Raw genomic sequence first — 21,785 nt, 5'->3', positions numbered from 1 at the left:
AAAACCGCTTGCAATTCTGTAGCAAGTTTACAAGGGAAAATAAAAACAAAGATTTTGCCACCCTTACCTTGTAAAGTAAGAGAACGGATGCCTTCTGAAAGAAAAAAAAAGTCTTTGCTGTCATCTAGCGAAAGCCCCAGTGGCCTAATGGATAAGGCACTGGCCTCATAAGCCAGGGATTGTGGGTTTGAGTCCCATCTGGGGTGTTTGAGATCTTGCTTGACTCTTTTAAGTCACATCTAAAGCAAGGCTTTAGAATAAAACCTTTAGGACTTCCCTTTCCTGTTGCCTTAATTAATATGCGTGCCTTCTCCTAGTAGAACTCAGATTAGTTCAGCAGCATGCTATCAACTGAATGGAAACTTCTGCAAGATGGCTACAAGTCCTCTTGTCCAAAACCAAATCTCCTGCAATGTTTCTGACAAACAATATGTTCAACTCCAAACAAAGGAAACGCTGCTTTTATTAGGAAAGAGCTTTGCATTTTCTCCGACATTCTCCACACATCCCATTGTGGCATGCAAATCCGGTGGCCTAAAATCTTCAAGCAAAAAAGCCACCCTGACAAGTATCGTTGGTAAGCTTAATTTGCAGGAAGGCATTTTATGTCCTTTTTGTGCCAGTTTCAGAAATGTTTTTCCTGATGTATCAACATGTATACGAATAGCAATCAGAATCGCTCCTTAGAGGTGTGCTTCCTTTGCTTCATATGACATGGTGTTGTTGCATTTGTTGAGATTCACACTGATAGCCACTGCTTTGGGACACATTCAGAAGTCTTCTTGCCGCAAGCAGTCAGAAATAGAATCTGACGTGGATCGGCAGATTTTCTGAAAAATAGAGCATCAAAATGCTCAACACAGTTGCTGGATAGTGGCATTTCAAATGTATTAACAACTCTTGTGTTTTATCTGGGTTTACCCACAAACGGACCTTGATCCAAAGGTACTTGGTATTACCTGCCACTTCTTGCTTTACAGTGGATATTTAGTAACTTTTCAAACATGCATGAATATATCCCTAACACGTCACGATAGCAGTTGCAATATCATTTTTTCTTTCAAAAAAGTTCTACTTTTATTTTTTAAATACTGTCCTTGAGCTCCAGTCAAGTGGATTTGGCGGTGTTTTTTTTTTTTCTAGGAGTACTTATATGCTACCATTTCTTGCTATGAGAGAAAAAATATTCTCTTTTGTCTGGGATAAGCACGATTTTAGGTTTCGGATCACTTGAAGGCCTATTTGAAACCAAGGAGACATGGGTGATGGATTTCCGTGATGGCTTCTGTGCTCCAGTGGCGCAATCGGTCAGCGCGCGGTACTTATATGGCAGTATCTGTTGAGCAATGCCGAGGTTGTGAGTTCGAGCCTCACCTGGAGCATGCAGTTTCTTGCTTTTTGCCTTTATTCATGGAAAATGTAATCTGCACTTGCACCCTATGGCCTGAGAACTTTACAACAGGGCAATAAGCGCCCAAAGAAACTCAAGGTTCTTTCCTCAAGGGTGCTTGAATGAGCTGTCTTTCTGTTACACTGACCACATTCTTTAAATTGTGGACCAGAACAGATAAAGAAAATGTGCGCCTTCTACTTGATGAAAAGAGGTGTGGAGAGCTGCGACATGGCTTTTCTCTTTCAGAAAACTCATTCTTCTGACTTTGTAGCTCAAACCGCTTGCAATTCTGTAGCAAGTTTACAAGGGAAAATAAAAACAAAGATTTTGCCACCCTTACCTTGTAAAGTAAGAGAACGGATGCCTTCTGAAAGAAAAAAAAAGTCTTTGCTGTCATCTAGCGAAAGCCCCAGTGGCCTAATGGATAAGGCACTGGCCAGGGATTGTGGGTTCAAGGCCCATCTGGGGTGTTTGAGATCTTGCTTGACTCTTTCAAGTCACATCTAAAGCAAGGCTTTAGAATAAAACCTTTAGGACTTCCCTTTCCTGTTGCCTTAATTAATATGCGTGCCTTCTCCTAGTAGAACTCAGATTAGTTCAGCAGCATGCTATCAACTGAATGGAAACTTCTGCAAGATTGCTACAAGTCCTCTTGTCCAAAACCAAATCTCCTGCAATGTTTCTGCCAAACAATATGTTCAACTCCCCACAAAGGAAACGCTGCTTTTATTAGGAAAGAGCTTTGCATTTTCTCCGACATTCTCCAGACATCCCATTGTGGCATGCAAATCCGGTGGCCTAAAATCTTCAAGCAAAAAAGCCACCCTGACAAGTATCGTTGGTAAGCTTAATTTGCAGGAAGGCATTTTATGTCCTTGTTGTGCCAGTTTCAGAAATGTTTTTCCTGATGTATCAACATGTATACGAATAGCAATCAGAATCGCTCCTTAGAGGTGTGCTTCCTTTGCTTCATATGACATGGTGTTGTTGCATTTGTTGAGATTCACACTGATAGCCACTGCTTTGGGACACATTCAGAAGTCTTCTTGCCGCAAGCAGTCAGAAATAGAATCTGACGTGGATCGGCAGATTTTCTGAAAAATAGAGCATCAAAATGCTCAACACAGTTGCTGGATAGTGGCATTTCAAATGTATTAACAACTCTTGTGTTTTATCTGGGTTTACCCACAAACGGACCTTGATCCAAAGGTACTTGGTATTACCTGCCACTTCTTGCTTTACAGTGGATATTTAGTAACTTTTCAAACATGCATGAATATATCCCTAACACGTCACGATAGCAGTTGCAATATCATTTTTTCTTTCAAAAAAGTTCTACTTTTATTTTTTAAATACTGTCCTTGAGCTCCAGTCAAGTGGATTTGGCGGTGTTTTTTTTTTTTCTAGGAGTACTTATATGCTACCATTTCTTGCTATGAGAGAAAAAATATTCTCTTTTGTCTGGGATAAGCACGATTTTAGGTTTCGGATCACTTGAAGGCCTATTTGAAACCAAGGAGACATGGGTGATGGATTTCCGTGATGGCTTCTGTGCTCCAGTGGCGCAATCGGTCAGCGCGCGGTACTTATATGGCAGTATCTGTTGAGCAATGCCGAGGTTGTGAGTTCGAGCCTCACCTGGAGCATGCAGTTTCTTGCTTTTTGCCTTTATTCATGGAAAATGTAATCTGCACTTGCACCCTATGGCCTGAGAACTTTACAACAGGGCAATAAGCGCCCAAAGAAACTCAAGGTTCTTTCCTCAAGGGTGCTTGAATGAGCTGTCTTTCTGTTACACTGACCACATTCTTTAAATTGTGGACCAGAACAGATAAAGAAAATGTGCGCCTTCTACTTGATGAAAAGAGGTGTGGAGAGCTGCGACATGGCTTTTCTCTTTCAGAAAACTCATTCTTCTGACTTTGTAGCTCAAACCGCTTGCAATTCTGTAGCAAGTTTACAAGGGAAAATAAAAACAAAGATTTTGCCACCCTTACCTTGTAAAGTAAGAGAACGGATGCCTTCTGAAAGAAAAAAAAAGTCTTTGCTGTCATCTAGCGAAAGCCCCAGTGGCCTAATGGATAAGGCACTGGCCAGGGATTGTGGGTTCAAGGCCCATCTGGGGTGTTTGAGATCTTGCTTGACTCTTTCAAGTCACATCTAAAGCAAGGCTTTAGAATAAAACCTTTAGGACTTCCCTTTCCTGTTGCCTTAATTAATATGCGTGCCTTCTCCTAGTAGAACTCAGATTAGTTCAGCAGCATGCTATCAACTGAATGGAAACTTCTGCAAGATTGCTACAAGTCCTCTTGTCCAAAACCAAATCTCCTGCAATGTTTCTGCCAAACAATATGTTCAACTCCCCACAAAGGAAACGCTGCTTTTATTAGGAAAGAGCTTTGCATTTTCTCCGACATTCTCCAGACATCCCATTGTGGCATGCAAATCCGGTGGCCTAAAATCTTCAAGCAAAAAAGCCACCCTGACAAGTATCGTTGGTAAGCTTAATTTGCAGGAAGGCATTTTATGTCCTTGTTGTGCCAGTTTCAGAAATGTTTTTCCTGATGTATCAACATGTATACGAATAGCAATCAGAATCGCTCCTTAGAGGTGTGCTTCCTTTGCTTCATATGACATGGTGTTGTTGCATTTGTTGAGATTCACACTGATAGCCACTGCTTTGGGACACATTCAGAAGTCTTCTTGCCGCAAGCAGTCAGAAATAGAATCTGACGTGGATCGGCAGATTTTCTGAAAAATAGAGCATCAAAATGCTCAACACAGTTGCTGGATAGTGGCATTTCAAATGTATTAACAACTCTTGTGTTTTATCTGGGTTTACCCACAAACGGACCTTGATCCAAAGGTACTTGGTATTACCTGCCACTTCTTGCTTTACAGTGGATATTTAGTAACTTTTCAAACATGCATGAATATATCCCTAACACGTCACGATAGCAGTTGCAATATCATTTTTTCTTTCAAAAAAGTTCTACTTTTATTTTTTAAATACTGTCCTTGAGCTCCAGTCAAGTGGATTTGGCGGTGTTTTTTTTTTTTTCTAGGAGTACTTATATGCTACCATTTCTTGCTATGAGAGAAAAAATATTCTCTTTTGTCTGGGATAAGCACGATTTTAGGTTTCGGATCACTTGAAGGCCTATTTGAAACCAAGGAGACATGGGTGATGGATTTCCGTGATGGCTTCTGTGCTCCAGTGGCGCAATCGGTCAGCGCGCGGTACTTATATGGCAGTATCTGTTGAGCAATGCCGAGGTTGTGAGTTCGAGCCTCACCTGGAGCATGCAGTTTCTTGCTTTTTGCCTTTATTCATGGAAAATGTAATCTGCACTTGCACCCTATGGCCTGAGAACTTTACAACAGGGCAATAAGCGCCCAAAGAAACTCAAGGTTCTTTCCTCAAGGGTGCTTGAATGAGCTGGCTTTCTGTTACACTGACCACATTCTTTAAATTGTGGACCAGAACAGATAAAAACCGCTTGCAATTCTGTAGCAAGTTTACAAGGGAAAATAAAAACAAAGATTTTGCCACCCTTACCTTGTAAAGTAAGAGAACGGATGCCTTCTGAAAGAAAAAAAAAGTCTTTGCTGTCATCTAGCGAAAGCCCCAGTGGCCTAATGGATAAGGCACTGGCCTCATAAGCCAGGGATTGTGGGTTTGAGTCCCATCTGGGGTGTTTGAGATCTTGCTTGACTCTTTTAAGTCACATCTAAAGCAAGGCTTTAGAATAAAACCTTTAGGACTTCCCTTTCCTGTTGCCTTAATTAATATGCGTGCCTTCTCCTAGTAGAACTCAGATTAGTTCAGCAGCATGCTATCAACTGAATGGAAACTTCTGCAAGATGGCTACAAGTCCTCTTGTCCAAAACCAAATCTCCTGCAATGTTTCTGCCAAACAATATGTTCAACTCCAAACAAAGGAAACGCTGCTTTTATTAGGAAAGAGCTTTGCATTTTCTCCGACATTCTCCACACATCCCATTGTGGCATGCAAATCCGGTGGCCTAAAATCTTCAAGCAAAAAAGCCACCCTGACAAGTATCGTTGGTAAGCTTAATTTGCAGGAAGGCATTTTATGTCCTTTTTGTGCCAGTTTCAGAAATGTTTTTCCTGATGTATCAACATGTATACGAATAGCAATCAGAATCGCTCCTTAGAGGTGTGCTTCCTTTGCTTCATATGACATGGTGTTGTTGCATTTGTTGAGATTCAGACTGATAGCCACTGCTTTGGGACACATTCAGAAGTCTTCTTGCCGCAAGCAGTCAGAAATAGAATCTGACGTGGATCGGCAGATTTTCTGAAAAATAGAGCATCAAAATGCTCAACACAGTTGCTGGATAGTGGCATTTCAAATGTATTAACAACTCTTGTGTTTTATCTGGGTTTACCCACAAACGGACCTTGATCCAAAGGTACTTGGTATTACCTGCCACTTCTTGCTTTACAGTGGATATTTAGTAACTTTTCAAACATGCATGAATATATCCCTAACACGTCACGATAGCAGTTGCAATATCATTTTTTCTTTCAAAAAAGTTCTACTTTTATTTTTTAAATACTGTCCTTGAGCTCCAGTCAAGTGGATTTGGCGGTGTTTTTTTTTTTTCTAGGAGTACTTATATGCTACCATTTCTTGCTATGAGAGAAAAAATATTCTCTTTTGTCTGGGATAAGCACGATTTTAGGTTTCGGATCACTTGAAGGCCTATTTGAAACCAAGGAGACATGGGTGATGGATTTCCGTGATGGCTTCTGTGCTCCAGTGGCGCAATCGGTCAGCGCGCGGTACTTATATGGCAGTATCTGTTGAGCAATGCCGAGGTTGTGAGTTCGAGCCTCACCTGGAGCATGCAGTTTCTTGCTTTTTGCCTTTATTCATGGAAAATGTAATCTGCACTTGCACCCTATGGCCTGAGAACTTTACAACAGGGCAATAAGCGCCCAAAGAAACTCAAGGTTCTTTCCTCAAGGGTGCTTGAATGAGCTGTCTTTCTGTTACACTGACCACATTCTTTAAATTGTGGACCAGAACAGATAAAAACCGCTTGCAATTCTGTAGCAAGTTTACAAGGGAAAATAAAAACAAAGATTTTGCCACCCTTACCTTGTAAAGTAAGAGAACGGATGCCTTCTGAAAGAAAAAAAAAGTCTTTGCTGTCATCTAGCGAAAGCCCCAGTGGCCTAATGGATAAGGCACTGGCCTCATAAGCCAGGGATTGTGGGTTTGAGTCCCATCTGGGGTGTTTGAGATCTTGCTTGACTCTTTTAAGTCACATCTAAAGCAAGGCTTTAGAATAAAACCTTTAGGACTTCCCTTTCCTGTTGCCTTAATTAATATGCGTGCCTTCTCCTAGTAGAACTCAGATTAGTTCAGCAGCATGCTATCAACTGAATGGAAACTTCTGCAAGATGGCTACAAGTCCTCTTGTCCAAAACCAAATCTCCTGCAATGTTTCTGCCAAACAATATGTTCAACTCCAAACAAAGGAAACGCTGCTTTTATTAGGAAAGAGCTTTGCATTTTCTCCGACATTCTCCACACATCCCATTGTGGCATGCAAATCCGGTGGCCTAAAATCTTCAAGCAAAAAAGCCACCCTGACAAGTATCGTTGGTAAGCTTAATTTGCAGGAAGGCATTTTATGTCCTTTTTGTGCCAGTTTCAGAAATGTTTTTCCTGATGTATCAACATGTATACGAATAGCAATCAGAATCGCTCCTTAGAGGTGTGCTTCCTTTGCTTCATATGACATGGTGTTGTTGCATTTGTTGAGATTCAGACTGATAGCCACTGCTTTGGGACACATTCAGAAGTCTTCTTGCCGCAAGCAGTCAGAAATAGAATCTGACGTGGATCGGCAGATTTTCTGAAAAATAGAGCATCAAAATGCTCAACACAGTTGCTGGATAGTGGCATTTCAAATGTATTAACAACTCTTGTGTTTTATCTGGGTTTACCCACAAACGGACCTTGATCCAAAGGTACTTGGTATTACCTGCCACTTCTTGCTTTACAGTGGATATTTAGTAACTTTTCAAACATGCATGAATATATCCCTAACACGTCACGATAGCAGTTGCAATATCATTTTTTCTTTCAAAAAAGTTCTACTTTTATTTTTTAAATACTGTCCTTGAGCTCCAGTCAAGTGGATTTGGCGGTGTTTTTTTTTTTTCTAGGAGTACTTATATGCTACCATTTCTTGCTATGAGAGAAAAAATATTCTCTTTTGTCTGGGATAAGCACGATTTTAGGTTTCGGATCACTTGAAGGCCTATTTGAAACCAAGGAGACATGGGTGATGGATTTCCGTGATGGCTTCTGTGCTCCAGTGGCGCAATCGGTCAGCGCGCGGTACTTATATGGCAGTATCTGTTGAGCAATGCCGAGGTTGTGAGTTCGAGCCTCACCTGGAGCATGCAGTTTCTTGCTTTTTGCCTTTATTCATGGAAAATGTAATCTGCACTTGCACCCTATGGCCTGAGAACTTTACAACAGGGCAATAAGCGCCCAAAGAAACTCAAGGTTCTTTCCTCAAGGGTGCTTGAATGAGCTGTCTTTCTGTTACACTGACCACATTCTTTAAATTGTGGACCAGAACAGATAAAGAAAATGTGCGCCTTCTACTTGATGAAAAGAGGTGTGGAGAGCTGCGACATGGCTTTTCTCTTTCAGAAAACTCATTCTTCTGACTTTGTAGCTCAAACCGCTTGCAATTCTGTAGCAAGTTTACAAGGGAAAATAAAAACAAAGATTTTGCCACCCTTACCTTGTAAAGTAAGAGAACGGATGCCTTCTGAAAGAAAAAAAAAGTCTTTGCTGTCATCTAGCGAAAGCCCCAGTGGCCTAATGGATAAGGCACTGGCCTCATAAGCCAGGGATTGTGGGTTTGAGTCCCATCTGGGGTGTTTGAGATCTTGCTTGACTCTTTTAAGTCACATCTAAAGCAAGGCTTTAGAATAAAACCTTTAGGACTTCCCTTTCCTGTTGCCTTAATTAATATGCGTGCCTTCTCCTAGTAGAACTCAGATTAGTTCAGCAGCATGCTATCAACTGAATGGAAACTTCTGCAAGATGGCTACAAGTCCTCTTGTCCAAAACCAAATCTCCTGCAATGTTTCTGCCAAACAATATGTTCAACTCCAAACAAAGGAAACGCTGCTTTTATTAGGAAAGAGCTTTGCATTTTCTCCGACATTCTCCAGACATCCCATTGTGGCATGCAAATCCGGTGGCCTAAAATCTTCAAGCAAAAAAGCCACCCTGACAAGTATCGTTGGTAAGCTTAATTTGCAGGAAGGCATTTTATGTCCTTTTTGTGCCAGTTTCAGAAATGTTTTTCCTGATGTATCAACATGTATACGAATAGCAATCAGAATCGCTCCTTAGAGGTGTGCTTCCTTTGCTTCATATGACATGGTGTTGTTGCATTTGTTGAGATTCACACTGATAGCCACTGCTTTGGGACACATTCAGAAGTCTTCTTGCCGCAAGCAGTCAGAAATAGAATCTGACGTGGATCGGCAGATTTTCTGAAAAATAGAGCATCAAAATGCTCAACACAGTTGCTGGATAGTGGCATTTCAAATGTATTAACAACTCTTGTGTTTTATCTGGGTTTACCCACAAACGGACCTTGATCCAAAGGTACTTGGTATTACCTGCCACTTCTTGCTTTACAGTGGATATTTAGTAACTTTTCAAACATGCATGAATATATCCCTAACACGTCACGATAGCAGTTGCAATATCATTTTTTCTTTCAAAAAAGTTCTACTTTTATTTTTAGAATACTGTCCTTGAGCTCCAGTCAAGTGGATTTGGCGGTGTTTTTTTTTTTCTAGGAGTACTTATATGCTACCATTTCTTGCTATGAGAGAAAAAATATTCTCTTTTGTCTGGGATAAGCACGATTTTAGGTTTCGGATCACTTGAAGGCCTATTGGAAACCAAGGAGACATGGGTGATGGATTTCCGTGATGGCTTCTGTGCTCCAGTGGCGCAATCGGTCAGCGCGCGGTACTTATATGGCAGTATCTGTTGAGCAATGCCGAGGTTGTGAGTTCGAGCCTCACCTGGAGCATGCAGTTTCTTGCTTTTTGCCTTTATTCATGGAAAATGTAATCTGCACTTGCACCCTATGGCCTGAGAACTTTACAACAGGGCAATAAGCGCCCAAAGAAACTCAAGGTTCTTTCCTCAAGGGTGCTTGAATGAGCTGTCTTTCTGTTACACTGACCACATTCTTTAAATTGTGGACCAGAACAGATAAAGAAAATGTGCGCCTTCTACTTGATGAAAAGAGGTGTGGAGAGCTGCGACATGGCTTTTCTCTTTCAGAAAACTCATTCTTCTGACTTTGTAGCTCAAACCGCTTGCAATTCTGTAGCAAGTTTACAAGGGAAAATAAAAACAAAGATTTTGCCACCCTTACCTTGTAAAGTAAGAGAACGGATGCCTTCTGAAAGAAAAAAAAAGTCTTTGCTGTCATCTAGCGAAAGCCCCAGTGGCCTAATGGATAAGGCACTGGCCAGGGATTGTGGGTTCGAGTCCCATCTGGGGTGTTTGAGATCTTGCTTGACTCTTTCAAGTCACATCTAAAGCAAGGCTTTAGAATAAAACCTTTAGGACTTCCCTTTCCTGTTGCCTTAATTAATATGTGTGCCTTCTCCTAGTAGAACTCAGATTAGTTCAGCAGCATGCTATCAACTGAATGGAAACTTCTGCAAGATGGCTACAAGTCCTCTTGTCCAAAACCAAATCTCCTGCAATGTTTCTGCCAAACAATATGTTCAACTCCCCACAAAGGAAACGCTGCTTTTATTAGGAAAGAGCTTTGCATTTTCTCCGACATTCTCCACACATCCCATTGTGGCATGCAAATCCGGTGGCCTAAAATCTTCAAGCAAAAAAGCCACCCTGACAAGTATCGTTGGTAAGCTTAATTTGCAGGAAGGCATTTTATGTCCTTTTTGTGCCAGTTTCAGAAATGTTTTTCCTGATGTATCAACATGTATACGAATAGCAATCAGAATCGCTCCTTAGAGGTGTGCTTCCTTTGCTTCATATGACATGGTGTTGTTGCATTTGTTGAGATTCACACTGATAGCCACTGCTTTGGGACACATTCAGAAGTCTTCTTGCCGCAAGCAGTCAGAAATAGAATCTGACGTGGATCGGCAGATTTTCTGAAAAATAGAGCATCAAAATGCTCAACACAGTTGCTGGATAGTGGCATTTCAAATGTATTAACAACTCTTGTGTTTTATCTGGGTTTACCCACAAACGGACCTTGATCCAAAGGTACTTGGTATTACCTGCCACTTCTTGCTTTACAGTGGATATTTAGTAACTTTTCAAACATGCATGAATATATCCCTAACTCGTCACGATAGCAGTTGCAATATCATTTTTTCTTTCAAAAAAGTTCTACTTTTATTTTTAGAATACTGTCCTTGAGCTCCAGTCAAGTGGATTTGGCGGTGTTTTTTTTTTTCTAGGAGTACTTATATGCTACCATTTCTTGCTATGAGAGAAAAAATATTCTCTTTTGTCTGGGATAAGCACGATTTTAGGTTTCGGATCACTTGAAGGCCTATTTGAAACCAAGGAGACATGGGTGATGGATTTCCGTGATGGCTTCTGTGCTCCAGTGGCGCAATCGGTCAGCGCGCGGTACTTATATGGCAGTATCTGTTGAGCAATGCCGAGGTTGTGAGTTCGAGCCTCACCTGGAGCATGCAGTTTCTTGCTTTTTGCCTTTATTCATGGAAAATGTAATCTGCACTTGCACCCTATGGCCTGAGAACTTTACAACAGGGCAATAAGCGCCCAAAGAAACTCAAGGTTCTTTCCTCAAGGGTGCTTGAATGAGCTGTCTTTCTGTTACACTGACCACATTCTTTAAATTGTGGACCAGAACAGATAAAGAAAATGTGCGCCTTCTACTTGATGAAAAGAGGTGTGGAGAGCTGCGACATGGCTTTTCTCTTTCAGAAAACTCATTCTTCTGACTTTGTAGCTCAAACCGCTTGCAATTCTGTAGCAAGTTTACAAGGGAAAATAAAAACAAAGATTTTGCCACCCTTACCTTGTAAAGTAAGAGAACGGATGCCTTCTGAAAGAAAAAAAAAGTCTTTGCTGTCATCTAGCGAAAGCCCCAGTGGCCTAATGGATAAGGCACTGGCCAGGGATTGTGGGTTCAAGGCCCATCTGGGGTGTTTGAGATCTTGCTTGACTCTTTCAAGTCACATCTAAAGCAAGGCTTTAGAATATAACCTTTAGGACTTCCCTTTCCTGTTGCCTTAATTAATATGCGTGCCTTCTCCTAGTAGAACTCAGATTAGTTCAGCAGCATGCTATCAACTGAATGGAAACTTCTGCAAGATTGCTACAAGTCCTCTTGTCCAAAACCAAATCTCCTGCAATGTTTCTGCCAAACAATATGTTCAACTCCCCACAAAGGAAACGCTGCTTTTATTAGGAAAGAGCTTTGCATTTTCTCCGACATTCTCCAGACATCCCATTGTGGCATGCAAATCCGGTGGCCTAAAATCTTCAAGCAAAAAAGCCACCCTGACAAGTATCGTTGGTAAGCTTAATTTGCAGGAAGGCATTTTATGTCCTTTTTGTGCCAGTTTCAGAAATGTTTTTCCTGATGTATCAACATGTATACGAATAGCAATCAGAATCGCTCCTTAGAGGTGTGCTTCCTTTGCTTCATATGACATGGTGTTGTTGCATTTGTTGAGATTCACACTGATAGCCACTGCTTTGGGACACATTCAGAAGTCTTCTTGCCGCAAGCAGTCAGAAATAGAATCTGACGTGGATCGGCAGATTTTCTGAAAAATAGAGCATCAAAATGCTCAACACAGTTGCTGGATAGTGGCATTTCAAATGTATTAACAACTCTTGTGTTTTATCTGGGTTTACCCACAAACGGACCTTGATCCAAAGGTACTTGGTATTACCTGCCACTTCTTGCTTTACAGTGGATATTTAGTAACTTTTCAAACATGCATGAATATATCCCTAACACGTCACGATAGCAGTTGCAATATCATTTTTTCTTTCAAAAAAGTTCTACTTTTATTTTTAGAATACTGTCCTTGAGCTCCAGTCAAGTGGATTTGGCGGTGTTTTTTTTTTTCTAGGAGTACTTATATGCTACCATTTCTTGCTATGAGAGAAAAAATATTCTCTTTTGTCTGGGATAAGCACGATTTTAGGTTTCGGATCACTTGAAGGCCTATTTGAAACCAAGGAGACATGGGTGATGGATTTCCGTGATGGCTTCTGTGCTCCAGTGGCGCAATCGGTCAGCGCGCGGTACTTATATGGCAGTATCTGTTGAGCAATGCCGAGGTTGTGAGTTCGAGCCTCACCTGGAGCATGCAGTTTCTTGCTTTTTGCCTTTATTCATGGAAAATGTAATCTGCACTTGCACCCTATGGCCTGAGAACTTTACAACAGGGCAATAAGCGCCCAAAGAAACTCAAGGTTCTTTCCTCAAGGGTGCTTGAATGAGCTGGCTTTCTGTTACACTGACCACATTCTTTAAATTGTGGACCAGAACAGATAAAGAAAATGTGCGCCTTCTACTTGATGAAAAGAGGTGTGGAGAGCTGCGACATGGCTTTTCTCTTTCAGAAAACTCATTCTTCTGACTTTGTAGCTCAAACCGCTTGCAATTCTGTAGCAAGTTTACAAGGGAAAATAAAAACAAAGATTTTGCCACCCTTACCTTGTAAAGTAAGAGAACGGATGCCTTCTGAAAGAAAAAAAAAGTCTTTGCTGTCATCTAGCGAAAGCCCCAGTGGCCTAATGGATAAGGCACTGGCCAGGGATTGTGGGTTCGAGTCCCATCTGGGGTGTTTGAGATCTTGCTTGACTCTTTCAAGTCACATCTAAAGCAAGGCTTTAGAATAAAACCTTTAGGACTTCCCTTTCCTGTTGCCTTAATTAATATGTGTGCCTTCTCCTAGTAGAACTCAGATTAGTTCAGCAGCATGCTATCAACTGAATGGAAACTTCTGCAAGATGGCTACAAGTCCTCTTGTCCAAAACCAAATCTCCTGCAATGTTTCTGCCAAACAATATGTTCAACTCCCCACAAAGGAAACGCTGCTTTTATTAGGAAAGAGCTTTGCATTTTCTCCGACATTCTCCAGACATCCCATTGTGGCATGCAAATCCGGTGGCCTAAAATCTTCAAGCAAAAAAGCCACCCTGACAAGTATCGTTGGTAAGCTTAATTTGCAGGAAGGCATTTTATGTCCTTTTTGTGCCAGTTTCAGAAATGTTTTTCCTGATGTATCAACATGTATACGAATAGCAATCAGAATCGCTCCTTAGAGGTGTGCTTCCTTTGCTTCATATGACATGGTGTTGTTGCATTTGTTGAGATTCACACTGATAGCCACTGCTTTGGGACACATTCAGAAGTCTTCTTGCCGCAAGCAGTCAGAAATAGAATCTGACGTGGATCGGCAGATTTTCTGAAAAATAGAGCATCAAAATGCTCAACACAGTTGCTGGATAGTGGCATTTCAAATGTATTAACAACTCTTGTGTTTTATCTGGGTTTACCCACAAACGGACCTTGATCCAAAGGTACTTGGTATTACCTGCCACTTCTTGCTTTACAGTGGATATTTAGTAACTTTTCAAACATGCATGAATATATCCCTAACACGTCACGATAGCAGTTGCAATATCATTTTTTCTTTCAAAAAAGTTCTACTTTTATTTTTTAAATACTGTCCTTGAGCTCCAGTCAAGTGGATTTGGCGGTGTATTTTTTTTCTAGGAGTACTTATATGCTACCATTTCTTGCTATGAGAGAAAAAATATTCTCTTTTGTCTGGGATAAGCACGATTTTAGGTTTCGGATCACTTGAAGGCCTATTTGAAACCAAGGAGACATGGGTGATGGATTTCCGTGATGGCTTCTGTGCTCCAGTGGCGCAATCGGTCAGCGCGCGGTACTTATATGGCAGTATCTGTTGAGCAATGCCGAGGTTGTGAGTTCGAGCCTCACCTGGAGCATGCAGTTTCTTGCTTTTTGCCTTTATTCATGGAAAATGTAATCTGCACTTGCACCCTATGGCCTGAGAACTTTACAACAGGGCAATAAGCGCCCAAAGAAACTCAAGGTTCTTTCCTCAAGGGTGCTTGAATGAGCTGGCTTTCTGTTACACTGACCACATTCTTTAAATTGTGGACCAGAACAGATAAAGAAAATGTGCGCCTTCTACTTGATGAAAAGAGGTGTGGAGAGCTGCGACATGGCTTTTCTCTTTCAGAAAACTCATTCTTCTGACTTTGTAGCTCAAACCGCTTGCAATTCTGTAGCAAGTTTACAAGGGAAAATAAAAACAAAGATTTTGCCACCCTTACCTTGTAAAGTAAGAGAACGGATGCCTTCTGAAAGAAAAAAAAAGTCTTTGCTGTCATCTAGCGAAAGCCCCAGTGGCCTAATGGATAAGGCACTGGCCAGGGATTGTGGGTTCGAGTCCCATCTGGGGTGTTTGAGATCTTGCTTGACTCTTTCAAGTCACATCTAAAGCAAGGCTTTAGAATAAAACCTTTAGGACTTCCCTTTCCTGTTGCCTTAATTAATATGTGTGCCTTCTCCTAGTAGAACTCAGATTAGTTCAGCAGCATGCTATCAACTGAATGGAAACTTCTGCAAGATGGCTACAAGTCCTCTTGTCCAAAACCAAATCTCCTGCAATGTTTCTGCCAAACAATATGTTCAACTCCCCACAAAGGAAACGCTGCTTTTATTAGGAAAGAGCTTTGCATTTTCTCCGACATTCTCCAGACATCCCATTGTGGCATGCAAATCCGGTGGCCTAAAATCTTCAAGCAAAAAAGCCACCCTGACAAGTATCGTTGGTAAGCTTAATTTGCAGGAAGGCATTTTATGTCCTTTTTGTGCCAGTTTCAGAAATGTTTTTCCTGATGTATCAACATGTATACGAATAGCAATCAGAATCGCTCCTTAGAGGTGTGCTTCCTTTGCTTCATATGACATGGTGTTGTTGCATTTGTTGAGATTCACACTGATAGCCACTGCTTTGGGACACATTCAGAAGTCTTCTTGCCGCAAGCAGTCAGAAATAGAATCTGACGTGGATCGGCAGATTTTCTGAAAAATAGAGCATCAAAATGCTCAACACAGTTGCTGGATAGTGGCATTTCAAATGTATTAACAACTCTTGTGTTTTATCTGGGTTTACCCACAAACGGACCTTGATCCAAAGGTACTTGGTATTACCTGCCACTTCTTGCTTTACAGTGGATATTTAGTAACTTTTCAAACATGCATGAATATATCCCTAACACGTCACGATAGCAGTTGCAATATCATTTTTTCTTTCAAAAAAGTTCTACTTTTATTTTTTAAATACTGTCCTTGAGCTCCAGTCAAGTGGATTTGGCGGTGTTTTTTTTTTTCTAGGAGTACTTATATGCTACCATTTCTTGCTATGAGAGAAAAAATATTCTCTTTTGTCTGGGATAAGCACGATTTTAGGTTTCGGATCACTTGAAGGCCTATTTGAAACCAAGGAGACATGGGTGATGGATTTCCGTGATGGCTTCTGTGCTCCAGTGGCGCAATCGGTCAGCGCGCGGTACTTATATGGCAGTATCTGTTGAGCAATGCCGAGGTTGTGAGTTCGAGCCTCACCTGGAGCATGCAGTTTCTTGCTTTTTGCCTTTATTCATGGAAAATGTAATCTGCACTTGCACCCTATGGCCTGAGAACTTTACAACAGGGCAATAAGCGCCCAAAGAAACTCAAGGTTCTTTCCTCAAGGGTGCTTGAATGAGCTGGCTTTCTGTTACACTGACCACATTCTTTAAATTGTGGACCAGAACAGATAAAGAAAATGTGCGCCTTCTACTTGATGAAAAGAGGTGTGGAGAGCTGCGACATGGCTTTTCTCTTTCAGAAAACTCATTCTTCTGACTTTGTAGCTCAAACCGCTTGCAATTCTGTAGCAAGTTTACAAGGGAAAATAAAAACAAAGATTTTGCCACCCTTACCTTGTAAAGTAAGAGAACGGATGCCTTCTGAAAGAAAAAAAAAGTCTTTGCTGTCATCTAGCGAAAGCCCCAGTGGCCTAATGGATAAGGCACTGGCCAGGGATTGTGGGTTCGAGTCCCATCTGGGGTGTTTGAGATCTTGCTTGACTCTTTCAAGTCACATCTAAAGCAAGGCTTTAGAATAAAACCTTTAGGACTTCCCTTTCCTGTTGCCTTAATTAATATGTGTGCCTTCTCCTAGTAGAACTCAGATTAGTTCAGCAGCATGCTATCAACTGAATGGAAACTTCTGCAAGATGGCTACAAGTCCTCTTGTCCAAAACCAAATCTCCTGCAATGTTTCTGCCAAACAATATGTTCAACTCCCCACAAAGGAAACGCTGCTTTTATTAGGAAAGAGCTTTGCATTTTCTCCGACATTCTCCAGACATCCCATTGTGGCATGCAAATCCGGTGGCCTAAAATCTTCAAGCAAAAAAGCCACCCTGACAAGTATCGTTGGTAAGCTTAATTTGCAGGAAGGCATTTTATGTCCTTTTTGTGCCAGTTTCAGAAATGTTTTTCCTGATGTATCAACATGTATACGAATAGCAATCAGAATCGCTCCTTAGAGGTGTGCTTCCTTTGCTTCATATGACATGGTGTTGTTGCATTTGTTGAGATTCACACTGATAGCCACTGCTTTGGGACACATTCAGAAGTCTTCTTGCCGCAAGCAGTCAGAAATAGAATCTGACGTGGATCGGCAGATTTTCTGAAAAATAGAGCATCAAAATGCTCAACACAGTTGCTGGATAGTGGCATTTCAAATGTATTAACAACTCTTGTGTTTTATCTGGGTTTACCCACAAACGGACCTTGATCCAAAGGTACTTGGTATTACCTGCCACTTCTTGCTTTACAGTGGATATTTAGTAACTTTTCAAACATGCATGAATATATCCCTAACACGTCACGATAGCAGTTGCAATATCATTTTTTCTTTCAAAAAAGTTCTACTTTTATTTTTTAAATACTGTCCTTGAGCTCCAGTCAAGTGGATTTGGCGGTGTTTTTTTTTTTTCTAGGAGTACTTATATGCTACCATTTCTTGCTATGAGAGAAAAAATATTCTCTTTTGTCTGGGATAAGCACGATTTTAGGTTTCGGATCACTTGAAGGCCTATTTGAAACCAAGGAGACATGGGTGATGGATTTCCGTGATGGCTTCTGTGCTCCAGTGGCGCAATCGGTCAGCGCGCGGTACTTATATGGCAGTATCTGTTGAGCAATGCCGAGGTTGTGAGTTCGAGCCTCACCTGGAGCATGCAGTTTCTTGCTTTTTGCCTTTATTCATGGAAAATGTAATCTGCACTTGCACCCTATGGCCTGAGAACTTTACAACAGGGCAATAAGCGCCCAAAGAAATTCAAGGTTCTTTCCTCAAGGGTGCTTGAATGAGCTGTCTTTCTGTTACACTGACCACATTCTTTAAATTGTGGACCAGAACAGATAAAGAAAATGTGCGCCTTCTACTTGATGAAAAGAGGTGTGGAGAGCTGCGACATGGCTTTTCTCTTTCAGAAAACTCATTCTTCTGACTTTGTAGCTCAAACCGCTTGCAATTCTGTAGCAAGTTTACAAGGGAAAATAAAAACAAAGATTTTGCCACCCTTACCTTGTAAAGTAAGAGAACGGATGCCTTCTGAAAGAAAAAAAAAGTCTTTGCTGTCATCTAGCGAAAGCCCCAGTGGCCTAATGGATAAGGCACTGGCCTCATAAGCCAGGGATTGTGGGTTTGAGTCCCATCTGGGGTGTTTGAGATCTTGCTTGACTCTTTTAAGTCACATCTAAAGCAAGGCTTTAGAATAAAACCTTTAGGACTTCCCTTTCCTGTTGCCTTAATTAATATGCGTGCCTTCTCCTAGTAGAACTCAGATTAGTTCAGCAGCATGCTATCAACTGAATGGAAACTTCTGCAAGATGGCTACAAGTCCTCTTGTCCAAAACCAAATCTCCTGCAATGTTTCTGCCAAACAATATGTTCAACTCCAAACAAAGGAAACGCTGCTTTTATTAGGAAAGAGCTTTGCATTTTCTCCGACATTCTCCAGACATCCCATTGTGGCATGCAAATCCGGTGGCCTAAAATCTTCAAGCAAAAAAGCCACCCTGACAAGTATCGTTGGTAAGCTTAATTTGCAGGAAGGCATTTTATGTCCTTTTTGTGCCAGTTTCAGAAATGTTTTTCCTGATGTATCAACATGTATACGAATAGCAATCAGAATCGCTCCTTAGAGGTGTGCTTCCTTTGCTTCATATGACATGGTGTTGTTGCATTTGTTGAGATTCACACTGATAGCCACTGCTTTGGGACACATTCAGAAGTCTTCTTGCCGCAAGCAGTCAGAAATAGAATCTGACGTGGATCGGCAGATTTTCTGAAAAATAGAGCATCAAAATGCTCAACACAGTTGCTGGATAGTGGCATTTCAAATGTATTAACAACTCTTGTGTTTTATCTGGGTTTACCCACAAACGGACCTTGATCCAAAGGTACTTGGTATTACCTGCCACTTCTTGCTTTACAGTGGATATTTAGTAACTTTTCAAACATGCATGAATATATCCCTAACACGTCACGATAGCAGTTGCAATATCATTTTTTCTTTCAAAAAAGTTCTACTTTTATTTTTTAAATACTGTCCTTGAGCTCCAGTCAAGTGGATTTGGCGGTGTTTTTTTTTTTTCTAGGAGTACTTATATGCTACCATTTCTTGCTATGAGAGAAAAAAATATTCTCTTTTGTCTGGGATAAGCACGATTTTAGGTTTCGGATCACTTGAAGGCCTATTTGAAACCAAGGAGACATGGGTGATGGATTTCCGTGATGGCTTCTGTGCTCCAGTGGCGCAATCGGTCAGCGCGCAGTACTTATATGGCAGTATCTGTTGAGCAATGCCGAGGTTGTGAGTTCGAGCCTCACCTGGAGCATGCAGTTTCTTGCTTTTTGCCTTTATTCATGGAAAATGTAATCTGCACTTGCACCCTATGGCCTGAGAACTTTACAACAGGGCAATAAGCGCCCAAAGAAACTCAAGGTTCTTTCCTCAAGGGTGCTTGAATGAGCTGTCTTTCTGTTACACTGACCACATTCTTTAAATTGTGGACCAGAACAGATAAAGAAAATGTGCGCCTTCTACTTGATGAAAAGAGGTGTGGAGAGCTGCGACATGGCTTTTCTCTTTCAGAAAACTCATTCTTCTGACTTTGTAGCTCAAACCGCTTGCAATTCTGTAGCAAGTTTACAAGGGAAAATAAAAACAAAGATTTTGCCACCCTTACCTTGTAAAGTAAGAGAACGGATGCCTTCTGAAAGAAAAAAAAAGTCTTTGCTGTCATCTAGCGAAAGCCCCAGTGGCCTAATGGATAAGGCACTGGCCTCCTAAGCCAGGGATTGTGGGTTCGAGTCCCATCTGGGGTGTTTGAGATCTTGCTTGACTCTTTCAAGTCACATCTAAAGCAAGGCTTTAGAATAAAACCTTTAGGAGTTCCCTTTCCTGTTGCCTTAATTAATATGTGTGCCTTCTCCTAGTAGAACTCAGATTAGTTCAGCAGCATGCTATCAACTGAATGGAAACTTCTGCAAGATGGCTACAAGTCCTCTTGTCCAAAACCAAATCTCCTGCAATGTTTCTGCCAAACAATATGTTCAACTCCCCACAAAGGAAACGCTGCTTTTATTAGGAAAGAGCTTTGCATTTTCTCCGACATTCTCCAGACATCCCATTGTGGCATGCAAATCCGGTGGCCTAAAATCTTCAAGCAAAAAACCCACCCTGACAAGTATCGTTGGTAAGCTTAATTTGCAGGAAGGCATTTTATGTCCTTTTTGTGCCAGTTTCAGAAATGTTTTTCCTGATGTATCAACATGTATACGAATAGCAATCAGAATCGCTCCTTAGAGGTGTGCTTCCTTTGCTTCATATGACATGGTGTTGTTGCATTTGTTGAGATTCACACTGATAGCCACTGCTTTGGGACACATTCAGAAGTCTTCTTGCCGCAAGCAGTCAGAAATAGAATCTGACGTGGATCGGCAGATTTTCTGAAAAATAGAGCATCAAAATGCTCAACACAGTTGCTGGATAGTGGCATTTCAAATGTATTAACAACTCTTGTGTTTTATCTGGGTTTACCCACAAACGGACCTTGATCCAAAGGTACTTGGTATTACCTGCCACTTCTTGCTTTACAGTGGATATTTAGTAACTTTTCAAACATGCATGAATATATCCCTAACACGTCACGATAGCAGTTGCAATATCATTTTTTCTTTCAAAAAAGTTCTACTTTTATTTTTTAAATACTGTCCTTGAGCTCCAGTCAAGTGGATTTGGCGGTGTATTTTTTTTCTAGGAGTACTTATATGCTACCATTTCTTGCTATGAGAGAAAAAATATTCTCTTTTGTCTGGGATAAGCACGATTTTAGGTTTCGGATCACTTGAAGGCCTATTTGAAACCAAGGAGACATGGGTGATGGATTTCCGTGATGGCTTCTGTGCTCCAGTGGCGCAATCGGTCAGCGCGCGGTACTTATATGGCAGTATCTGTTGAGCAATGCCGAGGTTGTGAGTTCGAGCCTCACCTGGAGCATGCAGTTTCTTGCTTTTTGCCTTTATTCATGGAAAATGTAATCTGCACTTGCACCCTATGGCCTGAGAACTTTACAACAGGGCAATAAGCGCCCAAAGAAACTCAAGGTTCTTTCCTCAAGGGTGCTTGAATGAGCTGGCTTTCTGTTACACTGACCACATTCTTTAAATTGTGGACCAGAACAGATAAAGAAAATGTGCGCCTTCTACTTGATGAAAAGAGGTGTGGAGAGCTGCGACATGGCTTTTCTCTTTCAGAAAACTCATTCTTCTGACTTTGTAGCTCAAACCGCTTGCAATTCTGTAGCAAGTTTACAAGGGAAAATAAAAACAAAGATTTTGCCACCCTTACCTTGTAAAGTAAGAGAACGGATGCCTTCTGAAAGAAAAAAAAAGTCTTTGCTGTCATCTAGCGAAAGCCCCAGTGGCCTAATGGATAAGGCACTGGCCAGGGATTGTGGGTTCGAGTCCCATCTGGGGTGTTTGAGATCTTGCTTGACTCTTTCAAGTCACATCTAAAGCAAGGCTTTAGAATAAAACCTTTAGGACTTCCCTTTCCTGTTGCCTTAATTAATATGCGTGCCTTCTCCTAGTAGAACTCAGATTAGTTCAGCAGCATGCTATCAACTGAATGGAAACTTCTGCAAGATGGCTACAAGTCCTCTTGTCCAAA

General features: G+C 41.2%; 13 non-coding genes across 13 annotated transcripts; all 13 read left to right on the top strand.

Annotated features, from left to right (window-relative positions):
- The first annotated feature begins 1,289 nt into the window (after positions 1-1,289).
- On the top strand, positions 1,290-1,382 carry TRNAI-UAU (transfer RNA isoleucine (anticodon UAU)). The gene is given in 2 exon segments: positions 1,290-1,327; positions 1,347-1,382. It is a non-coding gene; the product is annotated as a tRNA-Ile (tRNA).
- Positions 1,383-2,946: 1,564 nt separating this feature from the next.
- On the top strand, positions 2,947-3,039 carry TRNAI-UAU (transfer RNA isoleucine (anticodon UAU)). Its single transcript is given in 2 exon segments — positions 2,947-2,984; positions 3,004-3,039. It is a non-coding gene; the product is annotated as a tRNA-Ile (tRNA).
- A 1,565-nt stretch (positions 3,040-4,604) lies between these two features.
- Positions 4,605-4,697, top strand: TRNAI-UAU (transfer RNA isoleucine (anticodon UAU)). The gene is given in 2 exon segments: positions 4,605-4,642; positions 4,662-4,697. It is a non-coding gene; the product is annotated as a tRNA-Ile (tRNA).
- A 1,477-nt stretch (positions 4,698-6,174) lies between these two features.
- TRNAI-UAU (transfer RNA isoleucine (anticodon UAU)) lies at positions 6,175-6,267 on the top strand. The gene is given in 2 exon segments: positions 6,175-6,212; positions 6,232-6,267. It is a non-coding gene; the product is annotated as a tRNA-Ile (tRNA).
- Positions 6,268-7,744: 1,477 nt separating this feature from the next.
- Positions 7,745-7,837, top strand: TRNAI-UAU (transfer RNA isoleucine (anticodon UAU)). Its single transcript is given in 2 exon segments — positions 7,745-7,782; positions 7,802-7,837. It is a non-coding gene; the product is annotated as a tRNA-Ile (tRNA).
- A 1,572-nt stretch (positions 7,838-9,409) lies between these two features.
- On the top strand, positions 9,410-9,502 carry TRNAI-UAU (transfer RNA isoleucine (anticodon UAU)). Its single transcript is given in 2 exon segments — positions 9,410-9,447; positions 9,467-9,502. It is a non-coding gene; the product is annotated as a tRNA-Ile (tRNA).
- A 1,563-nt stretch (positions 9,503-11,065) lies between these two features.
- On the top strand, positions 11,066-11,158 carry TRNAI-UAU (transfer RNA isoleucine (anticodon UAU)). The gene is given in 2 exon segments: positions 11,066-11,103; positions 11,123-11,158. It is a non-coding gene; the product is annotated as a tRNA-Ile (tRNA).
- Positions 11,159-12,721: 1,563 nt separating this feature from the next.
- On the top strand, positions 12,722-12,814 carry TRNAI-UAU (transfer RNA isoleucine (anticodon UAU)). Its single transcript is given in 2 exon segments — positions 12,722-12,759; positions 12,779-12,814. It is a non-coding gene; the product is annotated as a tRNA-Ile (tRNA).
- Positions 12,815-14,376: 1,562 nt separating this feature from the next.
- On the top strand, positions 14,377-14,469 carry TRNAI-UAU (transfer RNA isoleucine (anticodon UAU)). Its single transcript is given in 2 exon segments — positions 14,377-14,414; positions 14,434-14,469. It is a non-coding gene; the product is annotated as a tRNA-Ile (tRNA).
- Positions 14,470-16,032: 1,563 nt separating this feature from the next.
- Positions 16,033-16,125, top strand: TRNAI-UAU (transfer RNA isoleucine (anticodon UAU)). The gene is given in 2 exon segments: positions 16,033-16,070; positions 16,090-16,125. It is a non-coding gene; the product is annotated as a tRNA-Ile (tRNA).
- A 1,564-nt stretch (positions 16,126-17,689) lies between these two features.
- TRNAI-UAU (transfer RNA isoleucine (anticodon UAU)) lies at positions 17,690-17,782 on the top strand. Its single transcript is given in 2 exon segments — positions 17,690-17,727; positions 17,747-17,782. It is a non-coding gene; the product is annotated as a tRNA-Ile (tRNA).
- A 2,084-nt stretch (positions 17,783-19,866) lies between these two features.
- On the top strand, positions 19,867-19,939 carry TRNAR-CCU (transfer RNA arginine (anticodon CCU)). The gene has a single exon. It is a non-coding gene; the product is annotated as a tRNA-Arg (tRNA).
- A 1,081-nt stretch (positions 19,940-21,020) lies between these two features.
- On the top strand, positions 21,021-21,113 carry TRNAI-UAU (transfer RNA isoleucine (anticodon UAU)). Its single transcript is given in 2 exon segments — positions 21,021-21,058; positions 21,078-21,113. It is a non-coding gene; the product is annotated as a tRNA-Ile (tRNA).
- The last annotated feature ends 672 nt before the right edge of the window (positions 21,114-21,785 follow it).

This window comes from Lithobates pipiens, unplaced genomic scaffold (assembly GCF_037356315.1).
Source record: "Lithobates pipiens isolate NorthernLeopardFrog02 unplaced genomic scaffold, aLitPip1_a1.2 Scaffold_8, whole genome shotgun sequence".
NCBI classification, from domain to species: domain Eukaryota; kingdom Metazoa; phylum Chordata; class Amphibia; order Anura; family Ranidae; genus Lithobates; species Lithobates pipiens.
Note: the sequence above shows the minus strand (reverse complement) of the source record. Positions and strands in the feature narration are given on the sequence as shown.